General features: G+C 38.6%; 1 protein-coding gene across 1 annotated transcript in view; it reads right to left on the bottom strand.

Moving 5' to 3' along the window:
- Positions 1–14,862, bottom strand: part of TENM3 (teneurin transmembrane protein 3) — a 2,759,728-nt gene that overhangs the window by 1,933,876 nt on the left and 810,990 nt on the right. Inside the window, exon 4 of the mRNA XM_054553580.2 lies at positions 12,451–12,505. The gene's annotated coding sequence lies outside the window, so the exon portion shown is untranslated. The remainder of the gene's footprint in view (positions 1–12,450; positions 12,506–14,862) is intronic.

Genomic DNA, 14,862 nt, shown 5'->3' with positions numbered 1-14,862 from the left:
CCTCCCTGCAAATAGTAGCTTCCCACTTAGGGTCTCCTGAGAGCTGTTCTGTCACTCACTAAAGCTCCTCTCTGCCTTGCTCACCCTCCAGTTGTCCATGTAACCTCATTCTTCCTGGATGTGGGACAAGAACTCAGGAACCACTGAACATCAGGGGTGAAAAGAGCTGTAACATGTTCCTGGCTGGCTTGCCAAGCTGTGGGTGGTGACACGCTCCTGGACTGTGGGAGAGAAAAGTGGTGACCCTTGGGGGGGCCCAGACAACAGGATTTCCTGAGCCAGAGATGCTGTAACATTATAGCCCTCCCACCCTCCACCAGTGCCAGGCAGCTGCCCCATATAACGGGAAGCAGTGGTGGGGCTGGCCAGCCCAGGAGCCCCAGGCTAGAGCCAGGTGTTGGGAGCGAAAGAGCTGTAACACAAATGGGCTGAACCACACCCCCTGGCAACACCCCCACCCACCTCCACCACCCCCTTGCCACCCTGCAGGTGACAAGAAGGCGAGAAGAACTGTGCCCCTTCTGAGAGCTCAGACCTTAGGGCTCCCTGAGCCAAGGCTGTGACATGCTGTAACACTCTTTGGGGCTCTGCAATTCCTGGTGTCTCTGACATTTGGGTGCCACTGTGTTCTCCTTGTCCAGATGCTGGTGCCCACAGCAGAAGCCACTTGCAGTACATCTGGTACAGCCACAGCCTCACACAGAGCCGGCACTTCTGTCACTGCCTGGCTGTGGGCAGTGGCTAGACCCCACATTTGCTCACTCACACACCCCTTTGCCACTCCACACCTTGCTCGTCCTTGGCAGTTGTAGGATCTAGGCTGGTAGCACAAGCCAAGCGCAGCCTGTCAAGCCAAGTAGGTAAAACGAGCCCAGTGGGTGTGACCAAAACTCAAGCAGAGGGGCTGCTGGTCACAGAGGTTTCAAGCTGGCAAAGTGATACCTTTAGGATCCTGTGACAGAACTATTTCTTACAAATACACATAGAACAATGATTTTGCACCAAAGCATAATTCAGAAGGAGTTTTGGGATAGTGAGAGCACGAAAGGAGAAAAAAAGAAGGGTGATATCTATCTTTCTGATTATCTGGATTCATCTATCTCTTTGTGTTGTTTTGCTTGTTTTAATCCAAAGGAATGGATCCCTATACAAACAAATATTTTGCCTTGTGGTAGTTATTTTTCAACATAAAAGTTGATCTTCTGAAGGTACCGCCATTAGCTTTGAAGTCACTGAAGTGAAGTCTCCACTGGGTGCAAAGTCTCTCATTTTTTATTGAGAAACGGGATTAAAACAATAAAATATGTTGTTTTTATTCTCTCAGAATAAAATTTTCATGTTAAATTAACACAGAACTAGTTACTTCAGATGATTTAATATTTATAGCCAGGTAAATAAAAATCCACATTTTTATTTACCTGCATGAACATATAAATGTTATGTTTTCATTTAGTAACATAACTAAATGAACTTTTAGTTTTCAAAAGTAACTGCATGAACATATAAATGTTAGTTTAGAAACAGACTGGTCTTTCGACAAAGAGTATGAATATTTATGGATCTTAGAGCTCTTTGGAGATTCGAAGACAAAAATCCCTTGTCCCTGCATTCTTACGCACAATAAAAAGGACAACAATATCTTGTTAATTCTGTCTATTTTGCATCTAAGGTCAGTATGGATCAGTGAACTGGCCAGGCACACAAGTTAAATTACCTGTTCTTTGAATTCTCAATCAACAAATACTTACAGTGCACCCTTGCCAATACAATCTCACAAGTTTATTACATGACAACTGCCCTCAAGCAAGCTAAGGGGGACATGATGAATAGACTTACATAAGTCTTTATCATTAATTAAATTTCACTTCAAGAATGGTCACAAGGGAGTATTTAGATGTATCAAATTAATAAACTCCATGAAAAGTGAGGAATATTGGGTGAAATTGGACCACTAGAGACTAGGGCTACCTGAAAACGTGATTTGAAGGCTGAAGGGCTTGAAATAGAGAAAAAGGAGAAAGGCTGAGAGGAGGCAGTTGTAGGAGTGAGTGTCCTTACCAAGCTGAAGATAACTAGAACAGTAGTAGTAAAGCATCTATGAAGTGACTGGGTGTACACTGCTGTAGACTGGGACAGGGAAGAAGGGCTTTGCATGCTAGACTAAGGGCAAAACTTTATTCTGCAAGTTGAATGTGCCGTCTGAAGGATTTTGAGAAAAAAAGGAAAAAAATGATATGATGAAAATAATTTGCATAGGAAGAAGAGGAGTATATCAACAAGGAGACCAATCATGAAGCTATTTCTGACACAGGAGAATTAAAATTCAAACTTTTGGGATTGAATTAGACAAAAGCACTAGTAAACTTCTCTTCAGTTACAAGAGAGTACAATGTTTGGGAGGCTGAGGCAGGTGGATCACTTGAGGTCCGTTCAAGACCAGCTGTGTCTCTACTAAAACTACAAAAATTAGCCAGGCGCAGTGACACATGCCTGTAATCCTAGCTACTCAGGAGGCCGAGGCATGAGAAGCGCTTGAACCCGGGAGGCAGAGGTTGCAGTGAGCCGAGATCCCACCACTGTACTCTGGCCTGAGCGGCAGAGTGAGACTCTGTCTCAAAAAATATATATAAAAATGAAAAAAGAGAGTACAATGTACACTTGTTTGGTCTGAAAGATGATGTGATACATATAAAATGTATAGTGTTAGACAAATACACAAATGCAAAAAGCTTATAGCCAGTAAATGATATCATGGAGAGGGTTCTGTGAAGAATAGGCTAGGAATGGAGTTATCAATTAACCCTAGCTATCACTGCTTCCTTCACTACATTATTTCCAGCTGATCTTCCCCCTAAATATCTCATTTTCAAATAAGGGTAAAGGAACATCAAATAATCTGTTTATAATGAGCATCCTACCAGGTGCAAAACATCCCCTAACCTACAGACAACATTTAATGAACTCGGGTTGTGTGCAATTAAAACAGCAAGCAGCTTTATTTTTCCCTATAAAATCAAAGTATATTTGCCTTAGAAATAAAAGATTCCATCATTTGGCACCTCTGTTATTAAAGACTGACATTTTAGATTTCCATGGCCTCATGTATTTTAAGGGGTTAGGGGTAGTGAACAATATTTTACACACTGAGTGCTAGAAATTGCACTGTAATAAGATTCTGTCATTTCAAATGTTATCTTTTGCTGAGAGCTGGCATCAGTGAGTTTTTGTTTTGTTTTGTTTTGTTTGTTTGAGACAGAGTCTCGCTCTGTCACCCAGGCTGGAGTGCGGTGGTGCCATCTGGGCTCACTGCAAGCTCCGCCTCCTGGGTTCACACCATTCTCCTGCCTCAGCCTCCCAAGTAGCTGGGACTACAGGTGCCCACCACCACGCATGGCTAATTCTTTTTTTGTGTTTTTAGTAGAGACAGGGTTTCACCGTATTAGCCAGGATGGTCTCAATCTCCTGACCTCGTGATCCACCCACCTCGGCCTCCCAAAGTGCCGGGATTACAGGCGTGAGCCACCACGCCCAGCCAGCATCAATGAATTTTAATAGTGAATTTAAAAACAGAAATTGTGATTCTGAAAAAAAATTAAGAAAATAAGATACTTTGAAAAAAACTGTCTTGTCCTACAGAGGCCCCTTTGATTTGTTACATGGGATTTTTGTCAATTATAGGAGCCAGGGTAGCTTTTAGTTATGCCTCATACTGAGGAAAAAGAAAAATATTTGAATTATGAACTCAAGGGGTTGAATTTTTCTTATTTAAGATTCGGATGTTATTTACCAGACCCGACTCTGGAATGAGAATATGATCATTAAGTTTCTCTACTTCTAAAAGTGTTAGAATGATATACATGTAAAAATACTCTTAGCTGTGTGTTTAATTTTGTGATTCAAAACTGTATTCTTTTATGAGTGCTCTAACAATCTAGAATTGTGTTGTCCAGTATGATCTGTCGTGACATCCGTGCCAACCGATCAGGTAGCCTATTGAGAATTTGAGAATTTGAGATGTGACATTTGAGAATTTGAAATGTGAGAAGTGCAAGTAAAGACTCTGCAAATTTGTCTAATTTCATTTTAATAGTCACATGAGGCTAGTGATGGCCATGAGGGACGGTACATGGGAGATGGGACAAACGGTCATAGTCATAATAGCCAGTTGGTTCTGCCCGGGTTCTAAACTGGGCTTCACAACCACTCCTAGTACCTCTAGGGAACAAGAGAAAGTGTTCAGGACCCCAAATTCAATTATTAATATATCTTTCTGCTCTTGCAATTATTAATTTTAAAATTAGCCCCTCTTCTCCCTCAACCCATTCTCATTTTCAGTGGATTCCCAATCAGTAATTGAACTGTAGGTTTGCTACTTCAAACAGGACAGATAAATGAAATAAATATCCCAGTCTACACAGTTCAAAGCTAGAGTTTTTCTCATCTTTCTACTCTACCCCGACATCATTCCCTTTGATCAGTCCATCATCACTTATTTCTTGGAACAACTACTACAGTTTCCTAACTGGCTTTCCTATCTCCATTTCTTCTGCTTCCTCGCCGCCTTCCTTGATCCTTCTTCAAAACCGCTGCTCAGTTGGTATTTCCTGAATGCAATTCCAATGTTCCTAACTGTTGTAAAATCCACTAGGACTGCCGTTTTCTGGAGAAAAAATTAAATAAAATGCAAACTCCTCAGCACAGGTAATTTTCTGCTCTAATTCTCTCATTTCCTGCCACTCTGCAACATTTATTCTACGCTCCTTGAGCATGTAATGCTTTCCTATAATCTTGATCTTGCTGCGTACTAGATACATAGCCTTCCTTTTCTATATAGCCGTATTGCTACAACCTCTTCCTCCCAATCCTCACCCTTCACTCCTTGCCTCCACTTTGACACAAACAGCACTACCACCACCACCACCGCCGCCACCACCGCCACCACCACCACCGCCACCGCCATTATTTCAGTTATATACATCTACTGTGGTTCAAGAAATGCCTTCTCCAGAAAATGTTGCTTTAGCCCTCAAGGATGATATGGTTTCCCACCTCTCTACTTCCTGCTCATTATATTCAGACTTCCACCACAATGAACTGAAATTGTTAAATGTTTATGTTCCCACCAACAGCCTGCGGGCAACTAGGAAACAGGAACTTAATATTTCTTCCTACATTTCTGGTGCATGAGACCATGTACCTATCTACCCAAGAGTTGTTAAATCCATGAATAAATGACATAATTAAAACAAACTGAGACAGGATTTAGACATAAAAAGAAAATTAGAATAATACAAAGATAAATACAATTCTTTGTGTATTCAAAGCATCCTATTTGGGGGTCCTAAAACAACATGATTTTGCTTATATATATATGTTTATGTGTATGTGCACATGTGTATATGCAAATACACACATGTATTTATATTCTATTGTTCCTGGAAGGCATGTAAACATGATTTGAAGATATAAACATGCCAGAAACATTTTCTTGGAAGAATGAACTAAACCAGTTACAATGTTATAAAATACGCATCCTTGCTGGTGATCTGCACTTGGTTCTACAGCAGTGAATTTCTGGGAATGAGGAGAGGGTTCCCAGGAAAGATGGCCAAAGATGAACAGCTCTGGTCTGCAGCTCCCAGCAAGACCAAAGCAGAAGGCGGGTGATTTCTGCATTTCCAACTGAGTTACGTGACTCATCTCACTGGGACTGGTTAGACAGTGGGTGCAGCCCACAGAGGGCGAGCAGAAGCAGGGTGGGGTGTTGCCTCCTCTGGGAAGTGCAGGGGTCGGGGAACTGCCTCCCCTATGCAAGGGAAGCCGTGAGGGACTGTGCCATGAGGAACAGTGCACTCTGGCCCAGATACTACACTTTTCCCATGGTCTTCACAACCTGCATCCCAGGAGATTCCCTCTGGTGCCTACGCCACCGGGGCCCTGGGTTTCAAGCACAAAGCTGGGCGGACGTTTGTGCAGACACCATGCTAGCTGCAGGAGTGTCTTTTCATACCCCAGTGGCACCTGGAACTCTAGTGAGACAACCATTCACTCCCCTGGAAAGGGGGCTGAAGCCAGGGAGCCAAGTGGTCTAGCTCAGCGGATCCCACCCTCATGGAGCCCAGCAAGCTGAGATCCACTGGCTTGAAATTCTCGCTGGCAGCACAGCAGTCTGAAGTCGACCTGGGATGCCCGGGTTTGGTGGCAGGGAGGGGCGTCCTCATTAGTGAGGCTTGGGTAGGTGGTTTTTAACCCTCACAGTGTAAACAAAGCCCCTGGAAGTTCAGACTGGGCGGAGCCAACAACAGTACTACAAAGTCACTGTAGCCAGACTGCCTCTCTAGATTCCTCTTCTCTGGGCAGGGAATCTCAGACAGAAAGGCAGCAACCCCAGTCAATGGCTGATAGATAAAACTCCCATCTCCCTGGGACAGAGTACCTGGGGAAAGGGTCAGCTGTGGGCCCAGATTCAGCAGACTTAAACATTCCTGCCTGCTGGCTATGAAGAGCGCAGCAGATCTCCAGCACAGTGCTTGAGCTCTGCTAAAGGACACACAGCCTCTTCAAGTGGGTTCCTGACCCCTGCACCTCCTGATGGGGAGACACCTCCCAGCAGGGGTCGACAGACACCTTTTACAGGAGAGCTTGAGCTGGCATCTGGTGGGTGCCCCTCTGGGACGAAGCTTCCAGAGGAAGGAGCAGGCAGCAATCTTTGCTGTTCTGCAGCCTCTGCTGGTGATACCCAGGCAAAGAGGGTCTGGAGTGGCCCCCCAGAAAACTTCAGCAGACCTGCAGAAGAGGGGCCTGACTGTTAGAAGGAAAACTAACAAACAGAAAGCAATAGCATCAACATCAACAAAAAGGATGACTACACAAAAACTCCATCCAAAGGTCACCAATAGCAAAGACCAAAAGTAGATAAATCCATGAAGATGAGGAAAAATCAGCACAAAAAGGCTGAAAATTCCAATAATCAGAATGCCACTTCTCCTCTAAAGGATCACAACCCATCGGTGTGCTGTATTCAAGAAACCCATCTCACATGCAAAGACACACATAGGCTCAAAATAAAGGCATGGAGGAATATTTGCCAAGCAAATGGAAAGCAAAAAAAACAAACAAACAACAATAACAACAAAAAATCAGAAGTTGCAATCCTAGTCTAAGATAAAACAGACTTTAAACCAACAAAGATCAAAAAAGACAAAGAAGGGCACTACATAATAATAAAGGGATCAATGCAACAAGAAGAGCTAACTATCCTATATATATGCGCCCAATACAGGAGCACCCAGATTCATAAAGCAAGTTCTTAGAGACCTACAAAGAGACTTAGACTCCCACACAATAATAGCGAGAGACTTTAACACCCCACTGTCAATATTAGACAGATCAACAAGGCAGAAAATTAACAAGGATATTCAAGACTTGAACTGAGCTCTGGGCCAAGCAGACCTAATAGACATCTACAGAACTTTGCACCCCAAATAAACAGAATATACATTCTTTTTGGCACCTCATCACACTTATTCTAAAATTGACCCACATAATTGGAAGTAAAACACTGCTCAGCAAACGCATAAGAATGGAAATCATAACAAACAGTCTCTCAGACCACAGTGCAATCAAATTAGAACTCAGGATTAAGGGACTCACTCAAAACCGCACAACTATATGGAAACTGAACAACCTGCTCCTGAATGACTACTGGATAAGTAATGAAATTAAGGCAGAAATGACAAAGTGCTTTGAAATCAATGAGAACAAAGACACAACGTACCAGAATCTCTGGGACACTGCGAAAGCAGTGTTTAGAGGGAAATTTGTAGCACTAAATGCCCACAGGAGAAAGCAGGAAAGATAAAAAATCAACACACTAACATTACAATTAAAAGAACTAGAGAAGCGAGATCAAACAAATTCAAAAAGTAGCAGAAGACAAATAAATTAAGATCAGAGTAGAACGGAAGGAGATAGAGACACAAAAAACCCTTCAAATAATCAATGAATCCAGGGGGTGGTTTTTTGAAAAGATTAACAAAATAGACTGCTAGCCAGACTAATAAGAAAAGAGAGAAGAATCAAATGTACACAATAAAAAATGATAAAGGGGAGATCACCACTGTTCCCACAGAAATACAAACTAACATCAGAGAATACTGTAAACCCCTCTACACAAATAAACTAGAAAATCTAGAAGAAATGGATACATTCCTGGACACACACACCCTCCTAAGACTAAACCAGGAAGAAGCTGAATCCTTCAATAGACCAGTAACAAATTCTGAAATTGAGGCAGTAATTAATAGCCTACCAGCCAAAAATGCCCAGGACCAGATGGATTCACAGCCGAATTCTACCAGAGGTACAAAGAGGAGCTGGTACCATTCCTTCTAAAACTATTCCAAACAATAGAAAAACAGTGACTCCTCCCTAACTAATTTTATGAGGCCAACATCATCCTGGTTCCAAAACCTGGCAGAGACACAACAAAAAAAGAAAATTTCAGGCCAATATCCCTGATGAACATCGATGCAAAAATCCTCAATAAAATCCTGGCAAATTGAATCCAGCAGCACATCAAAAAGTTTATCCACCACGATCAAGTTGGCCTCATCCCTGGGATGCAAGTCTGGTTAAACATACGCAAATCAATAAACGTAATCCAGCATATAAACAGAACCAATGACAAGAACAAGATGATTATCTCAATAGATGCAGAAAAGGCCTTCAATAAAATTCAACACCCTTCATGCTAAAAACACTCAATAAACTAGGTATTGATGGAACATATCTCAAAATAATAAGAGCTATTTATGACAAACCCACAGCCAATATCATACTGAATGGGCAAATGCTGGAAGCATTTCCTTTAAAATCTGGCACAAGACAAGGATGCCCACTCTCACCACTCCTATCCAACATTGTATTTGAAGTTCTGGCCAGGGAAATCAGGCAAGAGAAGGAAATAAAGGATATTCAAAGAGGAAAAGAGGAAGTCAAGTTATCTCTTCAGATGACATGATTATATATTTAGAAAACACCATTGTCTCAGGCCAATCAGTCCTTAAGCTGATAAGCAACTTCAGCAAAGTCTCCAGATACAAAATCAATATGCAAAAGTCGCAAGCATTCCTATACACCAATAATAGCCAAATCATGAGCAAACTCCCATTCACAATTGCTGCAAAGAGAATAAAATACCTAGGAATACAAGTTACAAGCAATGTGAAGTAACTCTTCAAAGAGAACTACAAACCACTGCTCAAGGAAATAAGACAGAACACAAATAGAAAAACATTCCATGCTCATGAATAGGAAGAATCAATATTGTGAAAATTACCATACTGCCCAAAGTAATTTATAGACTCAATGCTATTCCCATCAAGCTACCATTAACTTTCTTCACAGAATTAGAAAAAACTACTTTAAATTTCATGTGGAACCAAAAAAGAGCTCATATAGCCAAGACAATGCTAAGCAAAAAGAACAAAGCTAGAGGCTTCACACTACCTGACTTCAAACTATACTACAAGGCTACAGTAACCAAAACAGCATGGTACTGGTACCAAAACAGCATGGTACTGGTACCAAAACAGATAGACCAATGGAACAAAACAAAGGCCTCAGAAATACCACTACATATCTACAACCATCTGATCCTTGACAAACCTGACAAAAACAAGCAATGGGGAAAGGATTCCCTATTTAATAAATGATGTTGGGAAAACTGGCTAGACATATGCAGGAAACTGAAACTGGACCACTTCCTTACACCTTATGCAAAAATTAACTCAAGATGGATTAAAGATTTAAACCTAAGACCTAAAATCATAAAAACCCTAGAAGAAAACCTAGGCAATACCATTCAGGACATAAGCATGGGCAAAAATTCATGACTAGAAGACAAATGCAATTGCAACAAAAGCCAAAATTGACAAATGGGATCTAATTAAACTAAAGAGCTTCTGCACAGCAAAAGAAACTATCATCAGAGTGAACTGGCAACCTACAGAATGGGAGATAAGTTTTGCAATCTATCCATCTGAACAAAGGGCTAATATCCAGAATCTACAAGGAACTTAAACAATTCTACAAGAATAAAACAACCCCATCAAAAAGTGGGTGAAGGATATGAACAGACACTTTTCAAAAGAAGACATTTATGTGGCCAACAAACATATTAAAAAAAGCTCATCGTCACTGATCATTAGAGAAATGCAAATCAAAACCACAATGAGATATCATCTCACTCCACTTAGAATGGCGATCATTAAAAAGTCAGGAAACCACAGATGCTGGAGAGGATGTGGAGAAATAGGAACGCTTTTACACTGTTGGTAGGAGTGTAAATTAGTTCAACCATTGTGGAAGACAGTATGGTGATTCCTCAAGGATCTAGAACTAAAAAAAAACCATTTGACCCAGCAATCCCATTACTGGGTATATACCCAAAGGACTATAAATCATTCTACTATGAAGACACATGCACACGTATATTTATTGCAGCACTGTTCACAATAGCAAACACTTGAAACCAACTCAACTGTCCATCAATGTTAGACTGAATAAAGTAAATGTGACACATATACACCACGGAATACTATGCAGCCATAAAAAACAATGAGTTCATGTCCTTTGTAGGGGCATGGATGAAGCTGGAAACCATCATTCTCAGCAAACTAACACAGGAACATAAAACCAAACACCACATGTTCTCACTCCTAAGTGGGAGTTGAACAATGAGAACATATGGGCACAGGGAGGGAAACATCACACACTGGCACACTGGGCCTGTTGGGGGTTGGGGGGCAATGGGAGGGATAGCATTAGGAGAAATACCTAATGTAGATGTGATGGGTTGATGAGTGCAGCAAACCACCATGGCACATGTATACCTGTGTAACAAACCTGCACATTCTGTACATGTATCCCAGGGCTTAAGGTATAACAATAATAATAAAGGAAATGGAATGAGGAGATAAGACAATTAAAAGGCAATTAAACCTTAAACAAAAGAGATGAATTTCCTCATACTTCTTGTTTATGAGGGTATTTTCTCTGCCCTTTCTTATCTTCCCTACCCACAGTAAGACAGAGAAGTAGTTTGAGTTATTTATTTTGCCAATAATTTTATATTCTGTTTAGGCTCTTATAAAGCTAATGCCAGCTAATACTCTCTAAAAATTAAAACACTTTATTACCAAAGCCCTTATTTCCAGCTATATTAATCAAATAGCAAAGTTATAATCCCCAAAATAGAAAGTCATTTCTTTTGTAATACAGCACATCTCTGAACGAGCCATGTAGGTATTTTGTAAGCATAATCATCATTATCTATTCTACAAAAAACAAAATTTAATTTATTGTAATCATGAAAGATATTGTAATGGCCCAGGATGCCATGTAAAGGTACAGATCACTGGGCAGGAATATTACAGAGTTTAATTGTTGAATCAAGAAGCCACTCAGGAAATGGTATTAGTAGGGAACAGAAGCCAGGGCAGAGCCCAGATTGAACACTCACCAGCAATCCAAGTACACAAGATAACAGAAATCTGAACTATTTTAAAGATCAAGAATTCAGTATGTTGAACACATTTTTCTCTCTAAAAATTTCAGTGAAACAGATACCTGTGCAAACGAATCACATCTCCTTTCAAAGAGATTTTCCATTTTAAACCTCATATCTTAAATTGCTTTAATTCCTAAATGAGCAAAGAGCCTGCAGCATGATATTTCCCTATTCAATTTGGAGTAGAGATAATTCCCAAGTAATTACATTAATGAAAAGGAAATGACAAAGATAACCTCGGATGGCAGGTAAAACAAAAGTTACCCATGTTTTACATTTGAAATAAACATAAATTTAAACGATTATGAAAATTACATTTTAGAGAAACCGAGAAGCTGTTCCACCTCACTTTATCACATCAGTTTAATTGGGAGACAGATGCCCCTTTCTCACTTTTCATGAAATTAATATGAGTTATTGACTTGTATTTGCATGAAAACTATTTAACATGCAGAAATATTAAAGATTCGAGTGGCTCAAATTAAAGAAGCTGTTATGCAAAATAAGTGTTTCCAATCCAAAATTTGAAAATCAGTAATCAAATAGTTCTGCACAGAAAACTGGGAATCTGTGTAAGTCAGCTATTCAAAGAGAAAATCCATGTAAATGTACAAGTGAAATTTACATAGCAAAACTCACATAAAATGAACAAAATGGAAAATATTGGCCATGGGTTTCTATTTCTTCATTATTAAAATGACCTTCTTTTAATCTATTAGAATTCTATGAGAAATATCACTACAGTAAATAAATTTTATCAAAATTATAAAATTTAAGTAATCATATTAAGTTTTTTCATGCATTTAAGCAATAGTGAATTTCCAAATATTGAGAGGTGGTTGTTTTTAAAAAGTTATTGCATATATAGAAACACTTACTGTTATTTCCTTGCAGCAAAAATCTACATCCACCACAACACCTTGAAGTTACTGCCTGTTAAAAAGTCACAAAAACATGAATAGGTTAATTTAAAATACAATAAAGTCTAAATTACAATAGCTAATAAGATTCTTTTATGTTCATAAATAAGTATAACTGTATTATCGTGGTTTTAGTTTATTTTCATAAATTAAAAACTACAAAAGGCAGTGAAAATTATTTCTCAATGTACATCAGAAATTAAAAATACTAAATACTAATGAGAAAAAAAGGAAAATTTAAATTACAGAAAAACAAAAATATCTTATTTGGAAAAAAGAATGCATTCATTTTTTCCCCATAATGTTTATAAATAACCTGATCATTGGTTTATATTGAGGGGATAAAGAAGTTTTAGTTTCATTCTCATTAGAGATTCATGGTTTAATGTTTGTCCAAAATTGTCTTTGCTTCAACCAATCTTTCTTAATTCATCAAACTTGAAAATAAGAGAAAAAAATAACTAATCAAAATCTAATTAGATCTAATCAAATTAGAGACACTTTTTTACTATTTTCAAAGAATTAGAAAATATATGCTGCAATATACAGGTCAAGTACCTTATTTCACTCAATATTTGATCAATTTTCTAAAGAAAAAATAAATCACTTGTCATGTGTTTGATGTTGAGTAGTATCTGAATATTCAACCTGAAATAGAGAGCTTAAGTAATTATCTAAATCACTCAGGCCAAAAGACCAATTTACAAGAATTACCCAGCTCAATGGGGCAAATATTATTGGAGGAATCTTTTTCTTGAATTATTTCCTAAATGCTAATTTTACTTTTTATGGTTGTAATGTACCAAATGCAGAAAGCAACAACATGGCTTGCATTAGACATCTAAAATCACAAATAAAATCACCTGAAACTATGCTTTAATAAAACAAATGTTTACTCTTAAGAGACGTTTTTATTTCTATGAAAATATCTAAAATATGCTCGAATTATATTAAGACTTGATTTGGACAGAAATATTATTTCATCATAATGGTGCATTTTCATTTTATCTCTATTCTTTTTAATTTCTGTTCCTCTCCCAGCTAATGTTAAGAGCACAAGGCAGCTATTGAAATCTTTTTCCAGTAATCTGTTTCAAACAGTTTTAAAAGGTATGTCAGGCCAAAATGTATTCTACTTTATACAATAGAAAAGGAAGTATTTAATTCAGAATTGGAACCATGTTATTTTGTTAAACAATCTTCTTTTTTTTTGGGGGGGGGGGTGCGGTGTCGGTAACCAAAATCTGACAGCATTGGCAGGGCCCAGTGGCTAACGCCTGTAACTCCAACACTCCAGGAGGCACAAAGATCACTTGAGGCCAGGGAGCGAAATGCTGTCTCTACTAAAAACACAAGAATTAGTCGGACTTGGTCGTGTGCACTTGTAATCCCAGCTACTCTGGAGGCTGAGGAATGATAATGGTTTGAACCTGGGTGGCAGAGAGCCAAGACCATGCCACTGCACTCCAGCCTAAGCAACAAAGTGAGATTCTGTCTCAACAACAACAACAAAAATCTGCTGATATAGTGTAACCTAAAATATTTTATACATTTATCTACTATGCTAATTTTTAAATCACGCAACTTGGATTTGAAGAAATCAATATTTTTAAAAGAAAATAAAATGTTTTAAAATTTCTATAATAAATTTAAGAAGCAGTCTTTCATGTTACAGGCAAAATACCAGATTTTAGAGTTTAAGAGTTATTTGCTCAAGGAAGAGATCCCAAGGTAAATAATAATTTAGTTGGTTTATCATGAAGCCTCTTATTCAAAAAGCTATTAAATGGTTATTATTTTGAGATTAAACTTAGAGGACTTGAATAAAAATTATCATCGACTTCTGCTATTTACCAAAATGTTAGCATTTTGACAACATTCCCTATGAATCCCAAACTTCATTTTTATTAATGTAGGGCAACTCTTTAAAAATCTATTGTTATAATAATTTTAATTTTATAGTTAAATTTTTATCTAATACATAAAAAGTATAACTTTTAAGTGAAAATAAAGCTATATCAAGTTAAAATATCTTAAAAGACACCTTATTTCTCTCCATAAAAAAATGTTCTAGCTGTAGAAATTCCTGAGATAAATATAGTCTTTCTTTGGGACAATAGAGATATCATTTCAGATAAATTTTAGTTTCTTAGCTTCACTATATAATTACATCCTTAGTATTTTTGTAATTAATATCTTCCTACTCCATGGAAATACTCTAGTACCACCCATGCTTTGCTGCTGTTAAGGCAGTATAAGATGTTCCATCTTGCTAGAGGTATTCGGAGAGTAGAAGCTACTATTAAATGGGAGGAAATAGGTAGTTCCTGATTTTTAAATTTAGATTGTACTCAGGGTGGTTAAAGGAAG

This window comes from Pongo abelii, chromosome 3, assembly GCF_028885655.2.
Source record: "Pongo abelii isolate AG06213 chromosome 3, NHGRI_mPonAbe1-v2.0_pri, whole genome shotgun sequence".
Lineage (NCBI taxonomy): Eukaryota > Metazoa > Chordata > Mammalia > Primates > Hominidae > Pongo > Pongo abelii.
Note: the sequence above shows the minus strand (reverse complement) of the source record. Positions and strands in the feature narration are given on the sequence as shown.